The sequence below is a fragment of the Ornithorhynchus anatinus genome, chromosome 4 (assembly GCF_004115215.2).
Source record: "Ornithorhynchus anatinus isolate Pmale09 chromosome 4, mOrnAna1.pri.v4, whole genome shotgun sequence".
Classification (NCBI taxonomy): domain Eukaryota; kingdom Metazoa; phylum Chordata; class Mammalia; order Monotremata; family Ornithorhynchidae; genus Ornithorhynchus; species Ornithorhynchus anatinus.
Genome location: NC_041731.1, coordinates 110,284,399 through 110,312,296, shown reverse-complemented (window position 1 = coordinate 110,312,296; position 27,898 = coordinate 110,284,399). Strand labels below are relative to the sequence as shown.

General features: G+C 47.6%; 1 protein-coding gene across 2 annotated transcripts in view; it reads right to left on the bottom strand.

Moving 5' to 3' along the window:
* Nucleotides 1–18,683, bottom strand: part of USP33 (ubiquitin specific peptidase 33) — an 84,089-nt gene extending 65,406 nt beyond the window's left edge. For both annotated transcript variants that reach the window (XM_029062854.1, XM_029062856.1), the window contains exon 1: nucleotides 18,606–18,683. The gene's annotated coding sequence lies outside the window, so the exon portion shown is untranslated. The remainder of the gene's footprint in view (nucleotides 1–18,605) is intronic.
* Nucleotides 18,684–27,898: the final 9,215 nt, after the last annotated feature.

Sequence of the window (27,898 nt, the reverse complement as noted above, 5' to 3'; positions counted from 1 at the left end):
TCCCATAATGTTCCATATCATGGCTGACAGATTTTCAGTTCCCAGCACAAGCCTTGCTATAAAAGCTAGTTCCAGCTCTGCCACTGTCTCACTGCTTGACCCTGGGCAAGTCTCTTAACCTCGCTGGGACTCAGTTTCCTCATCTGGAAAGTGGCGATAAGATAGGTTGTGAAAGGAACTGTGTCTAATCTCGAACTCGTACCTACTCCATAGTTTAGAATATTACAAGTGCTTAATAAATGTAATTAACATATTGTAGAAAATGGGAGAGAAAGAAAACAAAGAATCAATATGAATTTAAAACTCATATGAATTCAAAATTTCAAGATTTCTATCCTCTTTGAAAACTCCAAGCAGCTTTGCTAGCTGAATGATTTCATTAGGCTGCTACTAATTTGGAGAAAAAGAAAAGTAACTGCTCCATATGTATGAAGTTCAAGCACTACAGAAGGTACAATATAGCAGAACGATCTGATCTATTAGAACCGATGGGTGTTCTGGGACAAAAAGACAGGTTCTGAATGTGTGATGTCCAGTATTTTCATCTGAAGATTGGCAAACCAACTATCATATTCAAGGGCGATAACTACAGTGTCTTAGGTGAGCTAAAAAGAAGGGATTGGCACTGATTGTTTATAACAATTTGGAGAGAGACATCAACTGCCAGGAAGCAGTGTGACCTAGTAAAACAGACAGGCCTGGGAGTCAGAGGATGGGGGTTCGAACTCCAGTTCTGCTACACGCCTGCCGTGTGACCTTGGGCAAGTCACCTAATTTCTCTGAGCCTCAGTTTCCTCGACTGTAAAATGGGGATTAAATACCACTCTCATCTACTTACATCATGAACCCCCGTAGGACAGGGACTGTGTCTTAGCTGATAATCTTCTATCTACTCCAGTCTGACACACTGCCTGACATGTAGTAAGCACTTCTAACGTTGGTATTTGTTAAACGCTTACTATGTGCAGAGCACTGTTCTAAGAGCTGGGGTAGATTTACAGGGTAATCAGGTTGTCTCACAGAGGCTCACAGTCTTAATCCCCATTTTAGAGATGAGGTCACTGACGCACAGAGAAGTTAAGTGACTTGCCCACCAGTCACACAGCTGACAAGTGGCAGAGCTGGGATTCGAACCCATGACCGTTGACTCCCAAACCCGTGCTCCTTCCACTGAGCCATGCTGCTTCTTCTATACCATAAGTATTATTATAATTATGATCAATGTGTGCAAGGGAGAAAAAGTGGGGTTTTGGCTCAGATGGGAGGCAGTATGGTCTAGTAGCAAGGGAAGGGACTGGGAGGCAGGAGACCTGGGTGCTAGTGATTACCCATGTTGACTCAAGCACTTATCGTATCTCACCTTGATTACTGTATCAGCCTCCTTGCTGATCCCCCAGCCTCCTGTCTCTCCCCACTCCAGTCCATACTTCACTCTGTTGACCGGATCATTTTTTAATGAAAACGGATTCAGGCCATATTGCCCTACACCTCAAGAACTTCCAGTGGTTGCCCATCCACCTCTACATCAAACAGAAACTCTTTACCATTGGCATTATAGCACTCAATCACCTTGCCCCCTCCTATGTCACTTCTCTACTCTCCTACTGGAACCCAAACAGCACACTTTGCTCCTCTAATGCTAACCTTCTCAATTTACCTTGATCTCGTCTGACTCACTGCTGACCTCCCAATCAATAGTATTTATTGAGCGCACACTGTGTGCAGAACATTGTACTAAGTGCTTGGAAGAGCATAATATAACAGACACGTTCCCTGCCCACAACGAGCTTACGGTCTAGAATCGGAGGCAGCCATTAATATAAATAAATAAGTTACAAGTATGTACATGAGTGCTGTTGGGCTGGTGCGGGGGGGATGAATAGAGGAAGCATATCAGAGTGAGGCAGAAGGGAGTGGGGAAAAAAGGAAATGCGGGCTTAGGCAGGGAAATCTTCTTGGAGGAGATGTGCCTTCAATAAGACTTTGAAGGTGGGGGGGAAAGTAATTGTCCATCAGATAGAAAAAAGGAAGGAAAAAGGAAAGGGGTACCATACCAGAGTCAGGATGTGGATGAGAGGCTGGTGCCGAGATAGATGAGATCGAACATTCCCGGCTGTCCCAAATGAGAACTATTTAAATGTGCAGTACATTGAATAGTATCGACAACTACCGTGTAGAAGAGAATCATTTACATTATGAATAAGGCCAATGCAATAGCATCTACCTGGTGCAGGAGACCACAGTCCCACTCTGAAGAAGAAAAACAATGATATGTGAGTGAGAGAGTGGGCTTGTGTGATCGAAAGGGATCTAGAGCCAGTTGGAGGAGAGGGGCTGTCGAGACCTGGCAACAAAATTTCAGGGACCTGAAACAATTCTAGATTCAGAAATTGCCAAGTAGATTTTACAAATGCCTGGAGCCTATAGAACAGAGCATAGTGAGGAGAGAGAACTGGACCAAGATACACTTAGGAAGGTTCAAAAATTACTGATCAGGGCAGAATTATGGCAACCCTAATAAAAGCCCGAAGCCCATCAATGAAAGGGCTAAGCAGCGACCGACCAACCATGGTCCTTAGGGAATTTTTTTTTACATCTATCCATTTCATTCAATCAACAACATTTACTGAGGGCCTACTGTGTACAAAGTACCGCCCTATGAGCCTGGGGGAACACAAGATAATTAGTATATGTAATTCCTACCTTCAATATTACAATCTAGTGGAGTCGATAGACAAATCCCCCAGTAGACTGTAAATTCCTTGAAGGCAGGCATCCCGTCTCCTGTTATACTGTACTCTCCCAAGTGCTTAGTTCAGTGCTCTGAACAAAGTAAGCACTCAATAAATATCACGGATTGATTGGATTGAACTTTTTTTTAGAAAAATGATCCGGGCAGCAAAGGGAAGTTTGGCCCGGAGTGGAAGGAGATGGGAGGCAGGGAGAGTAGCAAGGAAGCTGATGCAGTAGTCAAGGCGAGAGAGGATAAGTGCTTGGATCAACACGGTAGCAGTTTAGGAGGAGAAGAAAGGGTGGATTTTAGCAATATTGTGACAGTAGAACTGACAGGATTTGGTGGTTTTGAATATTTGGTCAAATGAGAGAGATGAGTTGAGGATAATGCAAAGGTTATTGGCTTGTGAGGTTGGGAGGTTGATGGTGCTGTCAGACGGGATGTGATGGGAAAGTCGGAGGGAGGGAAGGATTTGGGCAAGAAGATGAGGAGTTCTGTTTTGGACATATTAAGTTTGAGATGTCAGCAGGACAGCCAAGTAGAGGTGTCCTGAAGGCAGGAGGAATTACGAGACTGCAGAGAAGGAGAAAGACCCTGGGTAAAGTTGTAGATTTGGGAGCCACCTGCCTAGAGATGGTAGTTGAAGCAATGAAAGCAAATAATTTCTCCCAGGGAGTGTAGATGGAAAATAGAAGGGGACCCAGATGGGCCCTGAGGGACTCCCACAGTTAGGGGGTAGGAGGCAGAGGAGGAAGCCTGTGAAAGAGATTGGGAATGAGCGGCCAGAGAGATAATAATAATAATGATGGTATTTGTTTAGCGCTTACTATGTACATGCCAAGCACTGTTCTAAGCGCTGGGGTAGATACAGGGTAATCATGTTGTCCCAGGTGGGGCTCACATTCTTAATCCCCATTTTACAGATGAGGTAACTGAGGCACAGAGAAGTTGAGTGACTTGCTCAAGGTCACACAGCAGACAAGTGGCAGAGCCGGGATTAGAACCCACATCCACTGAGTCCCAAGCCCGTGCCATGTCGACTAGGGAAAAGACAGTGTCAATGAAGCCAAGTTTGGACAGTGTTTCCAGGAGAAGCAGGTGGTCAACAGTGTCAAAGGCAGACAGGTTGAGGAGGATTTATTTTGTTAATGAGTTGTATATCTCCTTGATTCTATTTATAATAATGTTGGCATTTGTTAAGTGCTTACTATGTGCAGAGCACTGTTCTAAGCGCTGGGGTAGATACAGGGTAATCAGGTTGTCCCACGTGAGGCTCACACTTAATCACCATTTTACAGATGAGGTGACAGGCACAGAGAAGTTAAGTGACTTGCCCACAGTCACACAGCTGACAAGTGGCAGATTCTGGAGTCGAACTCATGACCTCTGACTCCAAAGCCCGGGCTCTTTCCACTGAGCCACGGATGTTGTCTTGTTTTGTTTTGCTCTGTTTTGCTGTGCTGTCTGTCTCCTCCGTTTAGACTGTGAGCCTTCATTGGATAGGGATGGTCTCTATCTGTTGCCGAATTGTACATTCCAAGCGCTTAGTACAGTGCTCTGCATATGGTAAGCGCTCAATAAATACTACTGAATGAATGACGATGAAATTGAGGCCGTTGGATTTGGCAAGTAGGAGATTATTGGTGACTCCTGAGGGGGCAGTTTTGCTGGAGTGAAGGCAATGGAAGCCAGATTGGAGGGGGTCAGGAAGAGAATTGGAGAAGAGGAAGTGAAGGCAGTGGACGTAGACAACCTGCTCAAGGAATTTGGAGAAGAATGGTAAGAGGGAGATTGGGCAATAACTGGAGATTTAAATCCGGGTCATACTTTTCCCTAAAAAACTCACATAAGATTTTACTCTGTCATCCCTAAAAATTAAGCAAGTAAAAATCAAATGCTTTAAAATGTATTTTGTCCTCCATTTGAATCTGATTTTTAAATAAATTTCCCCCAATATTTCTAAGAATCTTTTATAACAAAACTATTATTTTTCTCTTTTTTCAAATCTTGCCACCTTTATCCAGATTTACCCCATTTCAAAATGTTTACCTAATTTGGAGGGTTAATTTTATTATGGATATTCTTATTTTGATTCCTAGAATAACACATTTTCCTACTCTTCCCAAGTAATGCTTCATTCAGTATCTTTACAACAGTAGAATATATGGTTACACATATCTTGTCCTGATGATAATTGCATTTAGGATAACTTTTGACACGTTTGAAAGCGCTTTCTCATAGCTACCTATCTTTGGTTTCTTACTGGCTTTTGCAATGGGGCAGCCTAGCTGATCAGTTTATTTAAAACAGTCACTTGTTTACAGGGAAGACTGATCTTTTAAATTTCATGATGCACTCTGAAGTCTCTAGACACTTCTTTCTGTACCTCAGAAATATATCTGGCCCAGGGGAAAGAGCACGGACCTGGGAGTAGGGATTTGGGTTCTAATCCCAGATCTGCCACTTGTCTGCGGCATGACTGGTAGGTCACTTCTCTTTGCTTCAATTTCCTCACCTGTACAGTGGGGATTTAATACCTTTTCTCCCTCTCCTTTAGACTGTGAGTTCGATGCAAGACAGAAATAGTCCCCAATTTATCTTGCACCCACCTCAGCGCTTAGAGCAATGCTTGGCAGATAAGTGCTTAACATATGTCGCATTTATCTTTTCTGGATTCATTCAACAGTATTTATTGAGCGCTTACTATGTGCAGAGCACTGTACTAAGCACTTGGAATGAATAAGTCGACAACAGATAGAGACAGTCCCTGCTGTTTGATGGGCTTACAGTCTAATCGGGGGAGACGGACAGACAAGAACAATGGCAATAAATAGAGTCGAGGGGAAGAACATCTCGTAAAAACAATGGCAAGTAAATAGAATCAAGGTGATGTACATTTCATTAACAAAATAAATAGGGTAATGAAAATATATACGGTTGAGCGGACGAGTACAGTGCTGAGGGGATGGGAAGGGAGAGGGGGAGGAGCAGAGGGAAATGGGGGGAAAAGAGGGTTAAGCTGCGGAGAAGAGAATCAGTTTGGCGGAGGTGAGGAGGGAGGGCGTTCCGGGACCGCGGGAGGACGTGACCCAGGGGTCGACGGCGGGATGGGTGAGACTGAGGGACGGTGAGGAGGCGGGGGGCGGAGGAGCGGAGCGTGCGGGGTGGGCAGTAGAAAGAGAGAAGGGAGGAGAGGTAGGAAGGGGCAAGGTGATGGAGAGCCCTGAAGCCTAGAGTGAGGAGTTTTTGTTTGGAGAGGAGGTCGATAGGCAACCACTGGAGGTGTTTAAGAAGGGGAGTGACAGGCCCAGATCGTTTCTGCAGGAAGATGAGCCGGGCAGCAGAGTGAAGAATAGACTGGAGCGGGGCGAGAGAGGAGGAAGGGAGGTCAGAGAGAAGGCTGACACAGTAGTCTAGCCGGGATATAACGAGAGCCCGTAGCAGTAAGGGAGCCGTTTAGGTGGAGAGGAAAGGGCGGATCTCGGCGATATTGTAAAGGTGAAACCAGCAGGCCTCGGGAACGGATAGGATGTGTGGGGTGAACGAGAGAGACGAGTCAAGGATGACACCGAGATCGCGGGCCCGAGAGACGGGAAGGATGGTCGTGCCATCCACGGTGATAGGGAAGTCTGGGAGAGGACCGGGTTTGGAAGGAGATGCGAACCTGAAGGGAGGGGGAGAGGACAGGGGCGGAGATGTAGATCTGCGTGTCACCTGCGTAGAGATGGTAGTCGAAGCCGTGAGAGCGGATGAGTTCACCGAGGGAGTGAGTGTAAATGGAGAACAGAAGAGGGCCAAGAACTGACCCTTGAGGAACTCCAACAGTTAAAGGATGGGAGGGGGAGGAGGCGCCAGCGAAGGAGACCGAGAATGACCGGCCAGAGAGGTAAGAGGAGAACCGGGAGAGGACAGAGTCCGTGAAGCCAAGGTGAGATAAGGTATGGAGGAGGAGGGGATGGTCAACAGTGTCAAGGGCAACAGAGAGGTCAAGGAGGATCAGAATGGAGTAGGAGCCATTGGATTTGGCAAGAAGGAGGTCACGGGTGACCTTAGAGAGAGCAGTCTCGGTAGAGCGGAGGGGACGGAAGCCAGATCGGAGGGGGTCTAGGAGAGAATGGGAGTTAAGGAATTCTAAGCATCGATTGTAGACGACTCGTTCTAGGATTTTGGAATGAACATATAGCAGTCTCCAAACGCTCACCATTCCGTGTGACAAATTCATTCTTTAAGTCATTTTTTCCTTGTCTATTTAGAGTTCTCTCAATTTAGTTTGGGTGTTTTGATCTTTATAATATCCTGGTTTTTTTAATCCACATTGTAAGAGTGTAGGAACCTCTCGTGTTTTATCATCCTGAGAGTGTCTAATCTTTTCCCTCAGTTTTCTGTGGGTACAAAGGGTTAAGAAACCTGTAGTGTTCTTGACTATAGCTATAGGATGACATTAACTTTTTGCAAGCAAAACAAGCCTAATTGCTTTAACTTTCCTCCAAAGAACTTATTTTCCATCCTTAATTTTATCACTTCTCTGGACTCTTGCCAGTCTCTTCACAGCCTAATAAGGGGACACATAATGAAAAGGGCTAACTCACTAGCTCTTACAGGTGTCACGTTTGTTAACACCCACCATACGATCAAGTCCTAGGCTTTTTAATTACAGCCCTAACTAATGATACAAAGTTGTGATCGATTATGCCCGCTCAATTTTTTTTCTGTTGAACTCTACCTCCAAAAAGTAATTTCCTCTATGGACTTCATGTGGTACCAATCTTCGGGATAGGTTCTATAAAAATTCTGATTCTGGTCTTGAGTAAGAAAGCAGACGCTCATAATAGCAGACGACTAGGATGGCTCAGTTCATTACGTATGTGATTAACTGCGAACATCTGCTCCAGTGTGCAGCTGGTGGACTCCTGAGGATACATTACTCAGACTGAAGAGCCTCAGTAATGGTCTGATTTCCATCTTCTTTTACAGGAAAGAACAAAAGGAGAGAAAATACATCTCCCACTAAAGGAGGTGTGCTGATACTAGCTTCATGGTTCAGAAAACAGAAGAACGCCCATCTCCCATCCCCACAGATATTTTAAATACTGAAACTTTTTCCCCATTAAAAGAACCTATTGTGATCAACTGAGGACCTGTCTTTATCAGAGAAGCATCGCGGTTTAGTGAATAGAGTCAATCAGTCGTATTTATTGAGCTCTGTGTACAGAGCCCTGTACAATATACCAGTAAATGGACAAAATCCCCACCCACAACAAGCTTACAGGCTACAGAATTGAGCAAGGGCCTGCGAGTCAGAAGGATTTAGGTCTTAATCCCAGCTTCACCACTTGTCTGCTGTGTGACCTTGGGCAAGTCACTTCACTTCTCTGTGCCTCAGATAGCTCATCTGTAAAAAGGGGGCTAAGCCTGTGAGCCCCATCTGGACTATGTCCTACCTGATTTGCTTGTATCTACCCCAGTTCTCAGTACAGTGCCTGGCACCTACTAAGCACTTAAATACAATGAAAGAAAGGAAAGCTACTCCCCTACTCCCCCGCCAAAAAAAAAAAACAACCAAAAACCCACAAACCATAAAATTCTTGTAATCTAAGTGACTACTGAAATTCCGTCTGTGTAGAGGGTGCATAAACAAGCTTAGAACATTTTGTATTATTTTAAAACAGTCCCCACTGAGTGGTCTGTGGCAATTTCTGAAATGGTGAAACCTGCTGACAAAGCATCTTAAAGAACCACTTGAACTTTTTCCTTTTCTCCATCGAAAACTGGAGGCAAGAGGCTAAGTGGCAAGTACAAAATCTTCCAACACAAACTAGCATAACCAGTCTTAAACGACTCACCAGTAATTACCATTAACAGAAAACATTTAAGTACTACCATTCTATCACCCCAAGACCTCATTAACACAGCAGAAGACTAAAGCTGTTTATTGTTCTCATTTTCACACACCTCCTTTCATTAACAAAGGGATACCAGTGAACAGTTCTCTCCCTAATCAATCCATCATTGGTATTTATTGAGCATTTACTATGTGCAGAGGCCTTGGCACATAGTATGCACCTAACAAATACCATCATTATTATTACATTAAATGTCTGGGAGAGTACAACACTACAGAATTAGCAGACACGTTCCCTGCCCATAACGAGCTTACAGTCTAGAAGGGGAGACAGTTATTAATATGAATAAATACAGTTAGCTCCACTCAACTACCAGAAACACATTTTGTCAGCTGTTTCACTTGGCCAAACAACTTTGGCTTCAAAAAGCATAATAAAGAGCCCATCCGCCTAGTTTGGTACAGGAAATAGTTACAAAGGTTATTATAATAACCTAAGTCAATTACTCTGCTACTTTAAATTCATTCACTCATTCAATCGCATTTATTGCGTGCTTATTGTGTGCAGGGCACAGTACTAAGTGCTCGGAAAGTACAATGAAGCAATAAAGAGAGACCATCCCTGCTCACAACGGGCTCACTGTCTAAAGGTGGGAGACAGACATCAATACAAGTAAACAGGCATCGATATAAATAAATAGAATTATAGATATATACATAAGTGCTGTGGGGCGGCTAGAGGGGGGAAGAACAAAGGGAGCCAGTTGTGGTGATGCAGAAGGGAGGAGGAGCGAGGAAAAGCGGGGCATAGTCTGGGAAGGCCTCTTGGAGGAGGTGTGCCTTCAATATGCTTCAGTAGAGAAGCAGCGTGGCTCAGTGGAAAAAGCACGGGCTTTGGAGTCAGAGGTCATGAGTTCGAATCCCAGATCTGCCACTTGTCAGCTGTGTGACTGTGGGCAAGTCACTTAACTTCTCTGTGTCTCAGTTACCTCATCTGTAAAATGGGGATTAAGACTGTGAGCCCCACGTGGGACAACCTGATTCCCCTGTGTCTCCCCCAGCGCTTAGAACAGTGCTCTGCACATAGTAAGCGCTTAACAAATACCAACATTATTATGGCTTTGAAGGTTGCGGGAGAGACTGATTGGCGGATTAGAGGAGGGAGGACGTTCCAGGCCAGAGGTAGGACGCGGGCCAGGGGTCGGCAGTTGAGACAGGTGAGATCGAGGCACAGTGAGAAGGTTAGCACCAGAGGAGTGGAGTGTGCAGGCTGGGATATAGAAGGAGGGGCGGGGAGGGAGGAGGAGGCAAGGTGATGTCTGCCTCCCCTTCTACCAATCAATGGTATTTATTGAGAGACTACTATGTGCATCAGGGTGACTAATTCTCTGGGGAAGCCACTAATGTTAGGAAAAGTCCAGGGAAAACATGGAAGACTCAGAGCAGCAGCTAGAGGGACAGAAACCACAACAACAACAGAAGAACTGTTAGCACAGTTACAGATTATGGCAGAAGATAAGAGGTTCTGGAGAAAATATATCCATGGAGTTGCTATGAATTGGAAACACTTCGATGGCATTTGATAATAACAACAACATGTGCAGAACACTGTACAAAGCACTTGGGAGAGTACAGTACAACAGAATTAGACAGGGAGGCAGGACTGTAAGCCCAATGGCGGCAAGGAACATGCCTAGCAACTGCGCTGTATTGTAGTCACTTTACTTCTCTGTGCCTCGGTTCCCTCATTTGTAAAATGGAGATGAAGACGGTGAGCCCCAAGTGGGGCAACCTAATCACCCTGTATCTACCCCAGCACTTAGAACAGTTCTCTGCACATAGTAAGCGCTTAACAAATACCAACATTATTATTACTCTCTCAAGCGTTTGGTACAGTGCTCCACACATAGTATGCACTCAATAAACACCACTGATGATGATGAAACCGAACAGGGAAAAATCAGTAGTCATCCCTGATTTACATACTCTTTAAGGTATGCAAATTTGCACTCAATGGTGATTGTTTTGAAGTACCTCGGTCAGGACGATTCAATTAGGTGCTGTTCAAAAAATGTTAATCATTAACATTTTTTAGTAAACTAGACTAACTATAATGAACTTTGTTCACTAATGATTACAGTGATCAATATGCATAACCATGACCATTTCAATTATTTCATATTTAAAGTAACTTAAATGACAGTTGTATCACTTTAGTTCATACTCTTCTTTGCCTAAATAAAACAAAGGAGATAAAACAACTTCTTTAACAAGACATCTAGATTGGCAGTTTTGTTAATTTTTTCCCCCCAATTAGTGGCACCTTAAATTCACTGCACATGAATCTCAGCACCCTGTCCTTCTTCCGCAATATACTGGAAAAGCAGTGTTTAGTAGCTTTTCTAGCAAGGAATAGTTGGCTATTGAAGGTTTTTCAGTTAATCAGGGAAACAAGTCAACAATTTACTAGCGCATATTTTAAAGGGCTTGAATTAAAAAAATCAATCTCTCTAAAGAAGATCGATGTTTTCAGTAATGCCTTTTTTGTCATCTTTCTGCCTCAGAAATGAGTTTGATATTTACACTTTTTTATCCACACACATTTCTCCAAGTGTCTGCCTTCCCTTCCTCTAAATTGCGGGGCGGGTGTGGGAGAGGAGATTATGCCATCTTCGGATATCAACCCAATGGGATCTGAATCTATCCAAAATGACAAATGCAACTGTTCTTCCTTCCTTTATATTAACTAACTTTAGTCCCGGTTGGTTTAATTTAGCTTCTACTATAATTTGTTAGTGTTCAATTTCCAACTGGCACCACTGTGCCTTAACACCCACTCGAGAACTACTGCAAAGGGACTCAAAGATTCACTGTTGATGGTGACATAAACTGAACGACTGCCCTCTACGTTATCAGACATGCTGTGCAGGTAAGCTACTACAAACAGAAATCGTGTCCCATGTTCGGTGACTTCTCTGAAATGGTGCCAGGCACGATGAGTGAACAATGGAAAGCTTTCATGAGGCTACAAAGCAGCTCTCCCGATTGAATGAATGAATGAATGAATGAATGAATACCATTCAGAGCCCCCTCATCCTTTGGCTAAAGATGTTCCCATCGTTTTCCGCCACCTCCTACTCTCTGTTTCGCAGGGACGACTAAAGACTGGACAGAAGATTCTCCTCCAAATTTAAGATGCAGTCGGTGCCCCCAATTATCAACTTTTTCATTCATTCATTAAATCGTATTTATTGAGCACTTACTGTGTGCTGTACTAAGCACTTGGGAGAGTACTCTAACCTATGGACACATTCCCAGAGAAGCAGTGTGGCTTAGTGGAAAGAACCCGGGCTTGGGAGTCAGAGGTCGTGGGTTCTAATCCTAAGCTCCACCTTAGGCAAGTCACAACTTCTCTGTGCCTCAGTTACCTCATATGTAAAAATGGGGATTAAAAAAATGTGAGCCCCACGTGGGACAATCTGATTACCCCAGCGCTTAGAACAGTGCTCTGCACATAGTAAGCGCTTAACAAATGCCAAAATTATTATTATTTGCCGCCCACAACGAATTAGAGTTTAGAGGGGGAGAGAGACATTAATATAAACACTTCATCTTCCGCTAAGGCAGTAGGGAGGCCAGGGAAAAGGTTGTGGAGTTGGGGGCCACCCCCAGGACTGCTAAAGGGGATGGCTGTTCTGAGCAGAGTTCTTAACAGTGTTTTATATCCATCCCCTGAGACCCAGGCTGACACTCTACTGGATATCTGCAGTCTCACTGCCATTTCCTTCCACCCTCTAACAGAGAAAGCCTCTAGGCTGTAAGCTCCTTGTGGGTAAGGATCCTGTCTATCAGCTCTTGTACTTTCTTTCCTGAGCACTTAGTACAATGCTCTGCACACCACAAGCACTCACATACCATCGACTGATTGACTGCAGTTCCTAAGCAGAAGCATAAGAGGATGGGAAAGAGTGGGGGAGTGGAAGGTCAATCACTGTTCCTGTCTCAGAGGTAAACATGTAATTAAAACGAGTGAACAATAGTCTTTAATTTATCATGTGTTATTAGTGAACCTCACTTGACTCTCCCACCACCATCTCCTCAATCATACTGTTCCCCCGCTGGGAACTCCCTCCCTCCCCACACTAGGCAGACTACAGCTCCCCCCACTTTCAAAGCCCTCCTAAAATCCCTTTCCTCCAACAAGCTTTCCCTGATTAATTTCCCAGCACAATGAGCAGTGTGGCCGAGTGCAAAGAGCACAGACCTGGGAGTGAGAGGACCTGGGATCTAATCCCAGCTCCATCAAGTACCTGCAGTGTGACCTTGGGCAAGTCGCTTAAACTCTCTGTGCCTCAATTCCCTCATCTGCAAATTGGGAATTCAATCCCTGTTCTCCCTCCTAGACTGTGAGCCCCCATAAGGGACTCTATTATATTCTATCTACCCCAGTGCTCAGTACAGGGCTTGGCACATAACAAGCCCTTTAATACCACTATTATCATCCTTTCAGCCAGCTCTAGCACTAATGCGTTTTATGAGGACTATGTGTATTCAATCACTTATTTTGACCACTCTACTTTTAGATTTTTATGTTTTTCTCCTCCACTATATTGCAAGCTTGTGCCAGAGCACCTATCACTTCTTTGTCAGAGAAGTGCTTAAGTGCCTCTTGGGTGGTGAGCCCCAGAAGGGATACCAAATTGTACATTTCAATCATTTAGTACAGAGCTCTGCACAAAGTAAAGCACTCAATAAATACAACCAAATGAATGAAATGAATAAGGATCGGGTCAAATTCCCACCTTTGCACTCTCTCACAGAGCTTAATATAGTGTTCTGTACACAGTAAGTGCTTAACAAATACTATTACTACTAATACAGTGTACCACACCCAGAGGGCACTCATTTCCCATACCATATTACTATTATTCTGTCACTGGTTCAGCTCTTATGTTGTGTAAAGTTCTCAGCTCTTAAGTTGTGGGGATAGAAAAAGGAAACTGCCTCTAATAATAATGGTGGTATTTGTTAAGTGCTTACTATGTGCCATGCACCGTACTAAGTGCAGGGGTGGATACGAGCAAATCGAGTTGGACGCAGTCCCTGTCTCACGAGGGGCTCACAGTTGTAAACCCCATTTTACAGATGAGGTAAGAGACAGAGAAGTGGAGTTACCCAAGATCTTACAGCAGACAAGTGGCAGCGCAGGGATTAAAACCCATGACCTTCTGACTCCCAAGAGCTTCCCAGGGGGTACACATTTAAAAGGGGAGCATCCTCAAAATTCTCACTGTCCTACACAGCTAAAACCCGGTGTTCCACCAAGCCTGAAAAATATAGGATTGTCACCAGCCTGCCACTCAATCAATCGTATTTATTGGGAGTTTACCATGCACAGAACACTGAACTAAGCGCTCAGGAGAGGACCGTTCAACAGAACTAGCAGATCAGGTCCCTGCCCCAAAACAACTATGAGTGCTTACTGTATGCAGAGCACTGCGTTAATGTATTTGTTATATTGTTACATTGTATTCTCTTGTCTGGACCTCCTCAGGACCCCTAAGTGCTGAACTGAAGTTAAGCAAGAGCCACATTCCTCAGGCACACACTCAACTTCTGCGTGACCACTGGGGTTACAAACTCAGCTGTGTACATACCCTCCCATTTTCCCCCCCTCTCACCCTCCAAACACACATGTCAACCTACCTTCAGGACTCCCTCCTTAGGCCTCTAACCCCTGGAAGTCAGTTTGGAGCTCAGCCACACGTAAAAATAAGATACTGTCCTGAATACAGGCTTCAATCCATTTGGGCTCAGATAGAGTGAGGTCTACCTTCATAATTTAGGCCAAAAAGGACTTAAATCCAGCTGTATAGCAACTAATCCAATCTGCCAAGTACAGGGTAAAGAATTCTCATTCAGCTTACACAGGGAGTGGCAGGCCTAGGGGCAGGCAAAATAGGCGACTCCCAGGGCAGGAAGGCAGCAAACCACCAGAGATGCGGAAAGTCTGCTTCATCACCTTGGGACATCATAGTTTGGGAGAGATACTAATAATAATAACGTTGGTACTTGTTAAGCGCTTACTATGGGCAGAGCACTGTTCTAAGCGCTGGGGTAGATACAGGGAAATCAGGTTGTCCCACGTGGGGCTCACAGTCTTAATCCCCATTTTACAGATGAGGGAACTGAGGCACAGAGAAGTTAAGTGACCTGCCCACAGTCACACAGCTGCCAAGTGGCAGAGCCGGGATTCAAACCCATGACCTCTGACTTCCAAGCCTGGGCTCTTTCCACTGAGCCATGCTGCTTCTCTGTCATTCTGTGCTATTTCACTTTAATCAAACCCAGAAATCCTTTCTCTATTTCCTTTCTGGCAAGTTTGATGAGTTATTTGTCCATGGACTTTTGAACTGTATTTTAATTTAGTTTGCTGAGAGTTTTCAGCATATTTACTAGATAAGATGCATACTAAACTTCCCCGGAAATGGGAAAGTGAGAGAACTGCTTTACATATTCCTAGGCTAGTAAAGTAATTCTGTAAGTAAGCAGTGCTGTAGAGTACTTCCAGTTTGACAGGCCTCCAAGGAAATAAGAGAAGACAAAGAGATATAGCATTGACAGTTATCCATCAATCAATGGTATACATTGAGTGCTTACTGTTTGCAGAGCTCTGCATTAAGCAGATAAGTTCCCTGCCTATAAAAAGCTTACAGTCTAGAGGGACCTTACAAGTATGTCTAAAATTCTATGGAAGTGAACCTTCTTCAGAGATAACCTTAGGGCACAGTGTACTGCAAAATAAGTGCTAGTCTACCAATTAGGTGCTCAGCTGAAAATTGAGGTTTTTGTTAAGCACTTACTATGTGCCAAGCACTGTTCTAAGCGCTGGGGTAGATAGAAGTTAATCAGGTTGTCCCACGTGGGGCTCACAGTCTTAATCCCCATTTAAAAGATGAGGTCACTGAAGCACAGAGAAATGAAGTGACTGGCCCAAGGTCAAGCAGCAAAGTGGCAGAGCCGGGATTAGAACCCACATCCTCTAAAGACAGACCTACCTTAACTCAGGTGAGAGGTAAGAGGGCCAGAGATGCTGCAACCCAAGTGAAACCCAGGTAGGAGAAGATGAGCCATCCAGGGAAAAGAATGATCAATCATGAATCTCAGTCTGACCCCATTCATTCATTCATCCGATCGATCGTACTGAGTGCTTATTGTGTGCAGAACACTGTACTAAGTGCTTGGAATGTACAAATCAGCAACAGAGCCAATCCCTGCCCAACAATGGGCTCACAGTCTAAAAGGGGGAGACAGACAGCAAAACAAGTAGTCAGTCATCCATACCATCAAAATAGACAAAAAGAATCATAGATATATATAGAATCATAGATGCCTACCCACTATAAGAGAAACCTCTTCAGCATCACTCTTAAAATAGAGGTTTTTCTTAAGCGCTTACTATGTGCCAAGCACTGTATCATGTGCTAGGGTCAATGCAAGAGAATCGGGTCCTATTTGGGGCTCGCAGTCTGAGTAAGAGAGAGAGCAGGTATCGAATCCCCATTTTGCAGATGAGAGAACTGAGGCGCAGAGAAATGAAGTGACTTGCCCAAAGTCACACAGTAGACAAGCAGCAGAGTCGGAATTAGAACCCAGGTGCTCTGACTCCTAGGCCCACGTTCTTTCCCTTGGAAGACGATCCAAACCAAGCCTACCCTTTCTGGATAGTGTCTGAGATCTGTTCCTCCCCCGAAAAGTCTGCCCCACAACTTAGGGCAATTGGGAGGGGGGTGAGAGGTGGCCCGAGAGCGGGGAGGGTCTGCTGGGGCTGGGCATCAGCGCCTAGGGAGGAATCCTGAACACAGTCAGGTAACACACACAGCCGCTACACTTTGGCCATATATGGACTCTGTACATCCATTTCTTGCCAGAGGTGCTAACTTTTCAATTTACGTAAAGGGACAAAAAGGAGGCAAGGGATTTCATTATATCTTGGGTGTGGGAAAGGGGAGGAGGAATGACTGGAAGAAGGCAGGGCTCAAAGACTACTAGCAATCACTCAGCGGTATTTGAGTGTTTACAAGAGCACTTTTTAAGTGCACTAGGGAGAGCGCAGTACAACAGAGTTGGTAGGTAAGATCCCTGCCCACAAGGAGCTTACTTACACCTTAAGGCTTTCTGGGCTAGAGGGTGGAAGGAAATGGCACTTAGACTCCAGATATATCAGTAAAGAGTCGGTCTCAGGGGATGGATATATAGCACTTAAGAACTGTTGGGCGCAGCCTACCTCTATTTTCAGTCCTGCATTGCTCCCCGCCTCCCCGCCAACCTTTTCCCTGCCCCCCGCACTCCACCATAATGACTTAACAGAAGATGAAGAGGATAAGTCCTGCTTACATTCCTCTGCGCAAAGGAAGAACTCAAAAAATACCACTGATTGATTGCCATGAAGTGGAGATATCTGCATCAGTAATCTGGATCTTGGCTCTCTGTGGGCAGGGATCATGCCCACCAAGTCTACGGTACTGTACTTTTCCAAATGCTTAGTACGGTAAATACTCAAAAAACGCCACCGATGGGGTCTAACGTATAGGACTGTGTCAGGGCTTTATTTTTTTTTTTTAATTACCGGGTGTCCTATAAATTCTGCAAATGGCTTTTAAACCTGTCCTGGGCTCTCCCCCAAACCAATGGTGTTACGGCCGTATTAGCTTCTCTGAAGCTTGGATTAATTTAGGCATTTTCTGTTCACAGACATTCGCCACGCTCGGTGTCTGATCGGCCCAGGGAAGGGATGCGGCGTACGATGACGGATGATGCGCCCTACTAGATTTGTGCCCACAGACCATCCTTCACCAACGCTCACATACACGGATGGGGGGTCTTATGTCAGCAGCTCTCTCTTCAAACGAGGACCGGTACACTTGAGCTTTCACACACCTTCCCGCATTTCTCCAGCTTGCCTCCGCCGGCATTCCGGGAACACGGACGACGGAACGGCCTACCAAATTCCACCTTCCTCCCCATTCCACTCCACTTTTCCACGGGTCCCTCTATCCCCTGGGCTACACCTGGCACCGTCGAGGTAAGAGGTGGCTTTCTGCGGACCTCGGTCAAGCCGACTTGGAGCCGACGCGTCCGTCGGCTTCGGGTGCGGGCATCCTTTGTCCGCCGTCACTAGTTCGGCCTGCGGATTTCTCCAAGGGAGCCGGGCGATGTGGACCAACGAATGCCTTGCCCGGTTTTCTGGTGAGGTGGAAGGAGAGTGGCAGAGGATTCTGTGCCCGCTTGGTCCCTCCGGCCTGTCCATCGGCCTGGCCCACGGGTCCCGGGGAGGTCGGGGCGGTGCCAGGGGGGGTGGGGTGGGGCTTCCTGGCTTGGTGGGCGGTGGGCTGCGGGTCGGGGGTCCTTACGGCACCGTTGTGATGCGGGGGATCCCCGGCCCGACCCCCTCCAGCCCCCCTGACCCCTGCAGGCCCGCTTCCCACCGAGGGGGCAGGGCTCTCCCCTCGGGGGCGGGAGGGCCATTTGGGAGAAAGGACCGACCCTCTCCGGGTGGCCCCCGCAGCATCCAGCGCTTAGCACGTAGGAAGCGCTGGAGAACCCCCTCCCCCTCCTCCTCCTCCTCCTCCTCCTCCTCCTGTTGCCCAGGAGCGCCGAGGGCGGCGGCCGCGCCCAGCCGCGGTTGAAGGGCGGAGTGCGGGCCGCACAGCTGCACGTGGGACCCCCAGCAAAAGCCCCGGGCCCCCCCGGACACCCACCCACACACAGACGGGAGGCCCCGGCCCCCCGGAGCCCGGCGGCTGCGGACACGACGTGGGGCAGAGGGGCTGGCTTGGGCGGCCCCACGTCCCCCGGCTCGGCCCTCCCCTCCTGCAGGGGCCCCGGGCCGGGCCGGGTCGGGCCGGGTCGGGCCGGGTCGGGCCCGGCGGCCGCCGCCCTGACGGTGCCGCGGGGGCGGAGGCCTCGGCGTTGCGGGCGCCGATCCCGCTACCGCACACACGACTCCGACACGGAAACCGACCCGACCTTCTTCTTCCTCGTCCTCCTCTGCTCGGGCTCCGGTGGGCAGCGGCAGCCGGTCCTTCCGCCGCCGTTGTGGCTGGCTGGCTGGAGGGAGGGAGGGAGGGCGGGCGGGCGTCCCTCCGCCGGGGCCCGGGGGCGGAGCCGGGGTCCTGCCCCTCCCCGCAGGACCCGCCCACACTTTCCCCAAGAAGCCTCCCCTCTCCAAGCCCCCACCTCCCCCCTTTCCTCGCCGCCCGCCCCCTTCTGCACAGCCTCCCCTCTCTTCGCTCAGCCCCCGACCGCCCTCTCTGTCACTTATCCATCGACCGACACTCATCTTCGTTCAATTCATTCACTCAATAGTACTTATGATAATAATGTTGGTATTTGTTAAGCGCTTACTAGGCGCCGAGCGCCGTTCTCAGCGCTGGGGGAGATACAGGGTCGTCAGGTTGTGCCCCGTGAGGCTCACAGTCAATCCCCGTTTTGCAGATGGGGGAACTGAGGCACAGACAAGTGAAGAGACTGTGAGCCCCACACGGGACAACCCGATCGCCTTGTATCCCCCCAGCGCTTAGAACAGTGCTTGGCACATAGTAAGCGCTTAACGAATTCCAACCTTATTATTACAGGGTCAGCAGGTGGTCCCACGTGAGGCTCACAGTCTTCATCCCCATTTTGCAGATGAGGTAATTGAGGCACAGAGAATTTAAGTGACTTGCCCACGGAGACACTGCTGACAAGTGGCAGAGCCAGGATTCGAACCCATGACCTCTGACTCCCAAGCCCGGGCTCTTTCCACTGAGCCACGCTGCTCAATCGCTGTGTGCAGAGCACTGTTCGAGGCGCTGGGGGAGATACAGAGTCATCAGGTTGTCCCACGTGAGGCTCACAGTCTTCATCCCCATTTTACAGATGAGGTAACTGAGGCACTGAGAAGTCAAGTAACTTGCCCAAGGTCACACTGCTGACAAGTGGCAGAGCCTGGATAATAATAATAATGTTGGTATTTGTTAAGCACTTACTATGTGCCGAGCACTGTTCTAAGCACTGGGGTAGAGACTGTAAGCCCGTCAATGGGCAGGGATTGTCTCTGTTGCCGAATTCCAAGCGCTTAGTACCGTGCTCTGCACATAGTAAGCGCTCAATAAATACTATTGAATGAATGAATACAGGGTAATCAGGTTGTCCTATTTGAGGCTCAGTCTCAATCCCCATTTTGCAGATGAGGTAACTGAGGCACAGAGAAGTGAAGTGACTTGCCCATAGTCACACAGCTGACAAGTAGCAGAGCTGGGATTTATTGAGCGCTTACTATGTGCAGAGCACTCTATTACATGCTTGGAATGGACAATTCGGCCTCCCCTCCAGACCGTAACCTCGCTGTGGGCAGGGAACGCACCTCTTCTACCGTACTCTCCCAAGCACTTATTCCAATGCTCTGCACACACTAAACGCTCAATAAACCAGACTGGCTGACTGAACGCATTTGGCCTTTACACAAATGATTGGTGCAGATGATTTAATTTGCTGCATTGACCGAAACTGGCCCCCAATAATAATAATAATAATAATGGCATCTGTTAAGCGCTTACTATGCGCAAAGGACTCTTCTAAGCGCTGGGGGGATACAAGGTGATCAGGTTGTCCCACGTGGGGCTCACAGTCTTTATCTCCATTTTACAGATGAGGTAACTGAGGCCCAGAGAAGTGAAGTGACTTGCCCAGTCACACAGCTGACAAGTGGCAGAGCTTGTCCCCAATCTTCAATCAATCACTCAGGAGTACTTATTGAGCACTCACTGTGTGCAGAGGACTCTACCAAGTGCTTGGGAGAGTCCGATACGACGGAGTTGGCCGACGTGCTCCCTGCCCACGATGACCTTTCAGAAGAGAGGGGGAGAACATTCCTGTCTCTGAAAACCCCGAGAGCACAGGAATGGAGTGTAGGCTTTCTTGCTTGGCCCAAATGGCTCCTCCACACATGACTTCACTCTCCCTTCCCAAAACTCCAGTCCCGCCACCGAGTAGGTCAGCGTGGGAGCACCGGGCCGGAAAGCCTGTCGGCTGAGCTGTCGGCCGAGCTGTCGGTTGAGTTGTCCTCCGAGCCGTCCGCCGAGCTGTCGGGTGAGTTGTGTGCCGAACTATCTGCCGAGCTGCCGGTTGAGCTGTCCACGGATCTGTCAGCTCACGGTTCCTTCACCCTGAGTCTCTGGAACGTGCGGGGCCTCACTGTGCAGTGCTGGCAACTGGCTACAGTGTGTGTGACAAGTAATAATGAATTCACTGGACTGCAGAGTATGGTAGTTGCACAATATAAACAGCTGAGTTATAATAAAATTATAAGGTGCTCTGCACACAGTAAGCACTCAATAAATACGATTGAGTGAGGTGATGAATAAAGTAGATATGATCTATAGGATTTTTCCGCTCTGCCAGTTGATCAGGGTATTTATTGAGGGCTCACTGTGTGCAGAGCACTGTCCTAAGCACTTGGGAGAGAACAAGTAACCCAGCTGGAAGGCATGTTCCCGGCCCACAACTAGACTAGAGGGGAAGGCAGATATTAAAACTAATTACAGATATGTACATAAGCGCTGTGGGACTGAAGTTGGGGTGAATATCATTCATTCAATTGTATTTATTACGCACTTATTGTGCGCAGAGCGCTGTACTAAGTGCTCGGGAAACAACAATACGAGACAAGCTCTGCCTTAAAGATTCTCTTGCAAGGGTGACTCCGATGACAGAAAGGGGAAATGAGGGCTGGGGAAGGCCTCTTGGAGATGGGATTTTATCAAGTCTTTATAGGTAGGGAAAGGGGTGGCCTGTCAGATATGAAGGGGGAGGGCGTTCCAGGCCAGAGGCAGGATGTGGGCGAGGGGTCGGTGGGGAAATAGATGAGATCGAGGTAACAGTAATAATTATGGAATTTGTTAAGTGCTTACTATATGCCAAGCACTGTTCTAAGTGCTAGGGTAGATACAAGTCCCTGTCCCACCTGGGGCTCACAGTCTCAATCCCCATTTTTCAGATGAGGTAACTGAGGCACAGAGAAGTAAAGTGACTTGCCCAAGGTCACCCAGCAGACAAGTGGCAGGGCCAGGATTAGAACCCATGACCCCAAACTCCCAAGCCCCTGCTCTTGCCACTAGGCCAGCTTTCAGCAATTAAAGAGGGAAGAGAGTTTGTTTGCCCCAACCCGCCTGGATCTTTGACGTCCCAGGAACAGTTAGAGAATTGCCTTGCATTGGCCTGGCCCAGCTTGGCCTGGCTAGCACAACCCTTTGTGTTCCACCGTCCAGATCAGAATAGCAAAGAACTGAATCCACTGGGGCCAGGCTGGGCTACACTACCAGGCATTAATCAATCAATCAGTAGTATTTATTAGATACCTAATATGTGCAGAGCACTCTACTACATCTAGTTGTCTTTTGTATCAAATCAGCGGTATTTAGTGAGCACTTACTGTGTGCAAGTTCTTCCCTCCCCTCCCAGCCCCACAACACTCACATACAGATCTGTAACTTATTCATTTGTATCGATGTCTATCTCCCCCTCTCTAGACCGTAAAGCTCGTTATGGGCAGTGAACGTGTCTGTTTATTGTTGTACTCTCTGCACACAGTAAGCGCTCAGTAAATACGACTGAATGGATGAACTGAATGAATGAAAGACTCCACTGGCCGTGAGGCACTCCTCTGAGAGTGCTTGGGTCCCTGAACAGCCAGAGAGGAATATCTGAGCAATAAGTCGGAATCAGGAGGGTCATGAGGAGATATACTTAGAAAGTAATGGTGGAAGCGGGATGTTGCAGGGGAGGAAGGAGGGTAGAAAAGAAGGCAGCTGACTTGTAAAATGCACACTTCAGAGGAAGCCTCTTGGTTGTACTCACCCAGGAACTTTGGTGTAGACGACTCCTTCCAGCCACTTTCTCCCTTCAGGATCCATCATGAAGACCATGATTGAGGTGCTCTTCCCCATGCTCCCTCAGTCTCTGTCTGCCCTTCATCCTCCATCTTCCCCACATTCTGTATTTTTTGTCTCCCTCCACATCTGTCACCCTTCCTTTCTTCTTCTGTCACTGTCCTTCCAACACTTCCCTATTTTTTTCTCCTTCTTCCCCATTTTAGGACCATTCGCTTCATTCCTTGAAACACCCAACCCCCTAGAAATAAGGCATTCCCTTGAGACCTATAAAAATGTGATCATTTTAATCCCAAACTTCTTTAATGAACATTTATTTCCTTCACTTATTCATTCATTCATCCATTCAATCGTATTTATTGAGTGCCTACGGTGTGAAGAGCACTGTACTAAGTGCTTGGAAAGTACGATTCGGCAACAGAGAGAGACTATCCCTGCCTAACAACGGGCTCACAGTCTAGAAGGGGGAGACAGGCAACAAAACAAGTAGACAGGCATCAACACCATCAAAATAGATAAATACTCATTCATTCATTCAATAGTATTTATTGAGCGCTTACTATGTGCAGAGCACTGTACTAAGCGCTTGGGATGAACAAGTCGGCAACAGATAGAGACAGTCCCTGCCGTTTGACGGGCTTACAGTCTAATCGGGGGAGACGGACAGACAAGAACAATGGCACTAAACAGCGTCAAGGGGAAGAACATCTCGTAAAAACAATGGCAACTAAATAGAATCAAGGCGATGTACAATTCATTAACAAAATAAATAGGGTAACGAAAATATATACAGTTGAGCGGACGGGTACAGTGCTGTGGGGATGGGAAGGGAGAGGTGGAGGAGCAGAGGGAAAAGGGGAAAATGAGGCTTTAGCTGCGGAGAGGTAAAGGGGGGATGGCAGAGGGAGTAGAGGGGGAAGAGGAGCTCAGTCTGGGAAGGCCTCTTGGAGGAGGTGATTTTTAAGTAAGGTTTTGAAGAGGGAAAGAGAATCAGTTTGGCGGAGGTGAGGAGGGAGGGCGTTCCGGGACCGCGGGAGGACGTGACCCAGGGGTCGACGGCGGGATAGGCGAGACCGAGGGACGGCGAGGAGGTGGGCGGCAGAGGAGCGGAGCGTGCGGGGTGGGCGGTAGAAAGAGAGAAGGGAGGAGAGGTAGGAAGGGGCAAGGTGATGGAGAGCCTCGAAGCCTAGAGTGAGGAGTTTTTGTTTGGAGCGGAGGTCGATAGGCAACCACTGGAGTTGTTTAAGAAGGGGAGTGACATGCCCAGATCGTTTCTGCAGGAAGATGAGCCGGGCAGCGGAGTGAAGAATAGACCGGAGCGGGGCGAGAGAGGAGGAAGGGAGGTCAGAGAGAAGGCTGACACAGTAGTCTAGCCGGGATATAACGAGAGCCCGTAATAGTAAGGTAGCCGTTTGGGTGGAGAGGAAAGGGCGGATCTTGGCGATATTGTAGAGGTGAAACCGGCAGGTCTTGGTAACGGATAGGATGTGTGGGGTGAACGAGAGGGACGAGTCAAGGATGACACCGAGATTGCGGGCCTGCGGGACGGGAAGGATGGTCGTGCCATCCACGGTGATGGAGAAGTCTGGGAGCGGACCGGGCTTGGGAGGGAAGATGAGGAGCTCAGTCTTGCTCATGTTGAGTTTTAGGTGGCGGGCCGACATCCAGGTGGAGACGTCCCGGAGGCAGGAGGATCATAGAATCATAAATAGAATCATAGATATATACACATCATTAATAAAATAAGTAGAGTAATAAATATGTACAAATATACACAAGTGCTGTGGGGAGGGGAAGGGGGTGGAGCAGAGGGAGGGAGTAGGGGCATTGGGGAGGGGAGGAGGAGCAGAGGGAAAGGGAGGGCTCAGTCTGGGAAGGCCTCCTGGAGGAGGTGAGCTCTCAGTAGGGCTTTGAAGAGGGGAAGAGAGTTAGTGTGGCGGATATGAGGAGGGATGGCATTCCAGGTCAGAGGTAGGATGTGGGCCGACGGCGGGACAGGCGAGAACGAGGCACCGTGAGGAGGTGAGCGGCAGAGGAGTGGAGTGTAGGGGGTGGGCTGTAGAAGGAGAGAAGGGAGGTGAGGTAGGAGGGGGCCAGGTGAGGAGTTTTTGCTTCATGCAAAGGTTGATAGGCAACCACTGGAGATTTTTGAGGAGGGGAGTGACATGTCCAGAGCATTTCTGTGGAAAGATAATCCGGGCAGCGGAGTGAAGTATAGACTGAAGTGGGGAGAGACAGGAGGACGCGAGATCAGAGAGGAGGCTGATGCAATAATCCAGTCGGGATATTATGAGAGACTATATCAGCAAGGTAGCAGTTTGGATGGAGAGGAAAAGGCCGATCTTGGCGATGTTTTGAAGGCGAAACCGGCAGGTTTTGGTGATGGATTGGCTGTTTGGGGTGAATGAGACAGCAGAGTCAAAGATGACACCGAGGTGGCGGGCCTATGAGATGGGAAGGATGATAGTGCCGTCCACAGGGACGGGAAAGTCAAGGAGAGGACAGGGTTTGGGGAGGAAGCTAAGGAGCTCAGCCTTGGATATGCTGAATTTTAGGTGGCAGGCAGACATCCATGGGGAGACATCCTGAAGGCAGGAGGAGATACGAGCCCGGAAGAAGGGAGGGAGAACAGGGGAGGTGATGTAGATGTGGGTGTCATTTGCATAGAGATGATAGTTGAAGCTATGAGAACGAATGGGTTCACCAAGAGAGATGGAAAACAGAAGGGATCCTAGAACTTACCCTTGAGGAACCCCTACAGTTAGAGGATGGAAGGGGGAGGAGGAGCCCGCGAATGAACGGCCAGTGAGAAAAGAGGAGAACCAGGAGAGAACAGAGTCCATGAAGCCAAGGTTGGATAATGAGTTGAGGAGAAGGGGATGGTCAACAGTGACAAAGGCAGCTCAGAGTTCGAGGAGGATTAGGATAGAGTAGGAGCCATTGGATTTGGCAAGAGGGAGGTCATTGGTGATCTTTGAGAGGACAGATTCAGTGGAGTGGAGGGGACAGAAGCCAGTTTGGAGGGAGTCCAGGAGAGAGTTGGAGTTGAGGAATTTGAGGCAGTGAGTTTAGATGACTCGTTCTAGGAGCTTGGAAAAGAAGAGTAGGAGGGAGATAGGGCGATAACTGGAAGGGGAAGTAAAGTCAAGAGAGGGTTTTTTTAGGATGGGGGAGACAGGGGCATGTTTGAAGGTAGAGGGGGAGAGGCCATTGGTGAGTGAGCGGTTAAAGATGGAAGTTAAGGAAGGGAGGAAGGGGTGAGATTTTTTATAAGCTGAGCGGGGATGGGGGTCAACAAAGTGCCTTCAAACAAAGCCTGTGGTTTTATAACCCTAATGAAAGGTTGAGATGTAGGCACTGGGTAGGCACGTAGATGAGAAAGCCACAAGCAGATGATCAGCTCATTTAGGTTCTTATTTACCTTTCATAATGAGTATTTTTATTTCATATTACTGAAGGACAGGACTGATGATTTGTGATTCCTGCACTCTATTCCCTCACCACCCCCACGAGAGGCTCCAGAGGGGTACATATGGCAGTCCCGTGCTCCCTTCTTCTGGTGCTTGGAGGCAGGCAGGATTGGGGTGGGACAATTGGTGGGGACTCGGCTGGCTTTTACAGAAGCAGCTCAGGGGACCTGGTGCTGCTGGAAAATGTCAGTGATCCAAGTGGGAGTGGAAAGGAAAATAAAGAGGCAAGGAAAAGTGGATGAGAGACTTGGTGTTAGAAAGAGAGAGAGAGAGAGACGGTGTTAGATGCAGACACAGGCATGAATGGTAGACGTATGCACAGGGGAACACAGAAACACATTTGCACCTATTCAGATGTATACACAAATGTGCAATCCTCCAGCTCTACTTACAGATATGCTGGATGCACAGCTGAGCAGAAGTGCAGATGGAAGCAATAAACAGCAGCAGGTGCACACAGCTGGCCCAGCTACAAATTTCCCAGAATTTCCATCACTGTTATTATTATTATAGTATTCGTTAAGGACTTACTATGCGTCAAGCAAAGCTCCAAGCATTGGGGTTGTCCCCAATAGGGCTAAGTCTAAGTAATAATAATAATAATAATGTTGGTATTTGTTAAGCGCTTACTACGTGCAGAGCACTGTTCTAAGCGCTGGGGTAGACAGAGGGTAATCAGGTTGTCCCAGGTGAGGCTCACAGTTAATCCCCATTTTACAGATGAGGTAACTGAGGCACAGAGAAGTTAAGTGACTTGCCCACAGTCACACAGCTGACAAGTGGCAGAGCCGGGAGTCGAACCCATGACCTCTGACTCCGAAGCTCTTTCCACTGAGCCACGCTGCTTCCCCAGTAGCAAGAACGGGTCCTGAATCCCCATTTTACAGCTGAGGAAACTGACACACAGAGAAGTGAATTGACTTGCCCAAGGTCACACAACAAACAAGTGTCAGAGCCAGATTTAGAACCCAGGTCCTCTGACTCCTAGCCCTGTGCTCTGTCCATGAGAGCAGGCTGCTTCACACCGTTGCCTGATGCAAGAGTCTCTGGGCGAGCTGATCCCTGGGGCCAAAGACAGCGGAGGATGACAGAAACTCCAAGATCGAAAGTTCACTCGCGGGGGCAACTTCCTCCTCGGGTTGCTTCTGCTCAGCTCCTTGCATCCAACATCTCCATCCAAATTCTCCTTGCTCCCTGTTCTCAACTCTCCCATCCAGGACCCCTGGCTTACATCCTTCCTCTTGCCGGGCACCCCCTCGGCCTTGACATCTGCGGGACCACAGCTCTCCTCATCTTCAAAAACTCTTCTGAAATCCCACCTTCAAGAGGCTTTTCCCAAGCCATTTTGCCTCATCCCAGGACAGATGACTCTTATAATCTCAGCATTTTTGCACTTTACTTCTCATTCCACAGAGAACTACACTCTAAGATCCTCACGGGGAGGGATATCTTCTTCTAGTGCACCTGCCCCAAATCATAACAGGTTATGTTTATTCAGATATGATTTACTCAGTACGTAATCTGATATAATCACAAATATAATCCAGTCCTACAGGGTAGGTAGGGTACGAGACTTGTTACATTCGTTTTATATACAGGGAAACGCTAGCACAAAAAAATTAAGACCATCAGTGGTATTTATTGAGGACTTTCTGTGTGCTGAGCATTGTACTAAGTTCTTGGGAGAGTACACTATGGTGGGGGGCGGGGGTTGGTAAACACGATCCTTGCTATCGGGGAACTTTTGGCCTACTAAACTCACATGGCTCGTTCACACAGTTCAGGGAAGAGCCAAAACATGAATCCAGACTTCTAGCCCAATACTCCTCCCACCTTGTCACAAGGCCTGTGGCACTTTTTGTTTGTTGTGGCTAGGAGCTACTCCCAGAAAAAAGGAACTGGCCACGTCTGCACTTTCTCC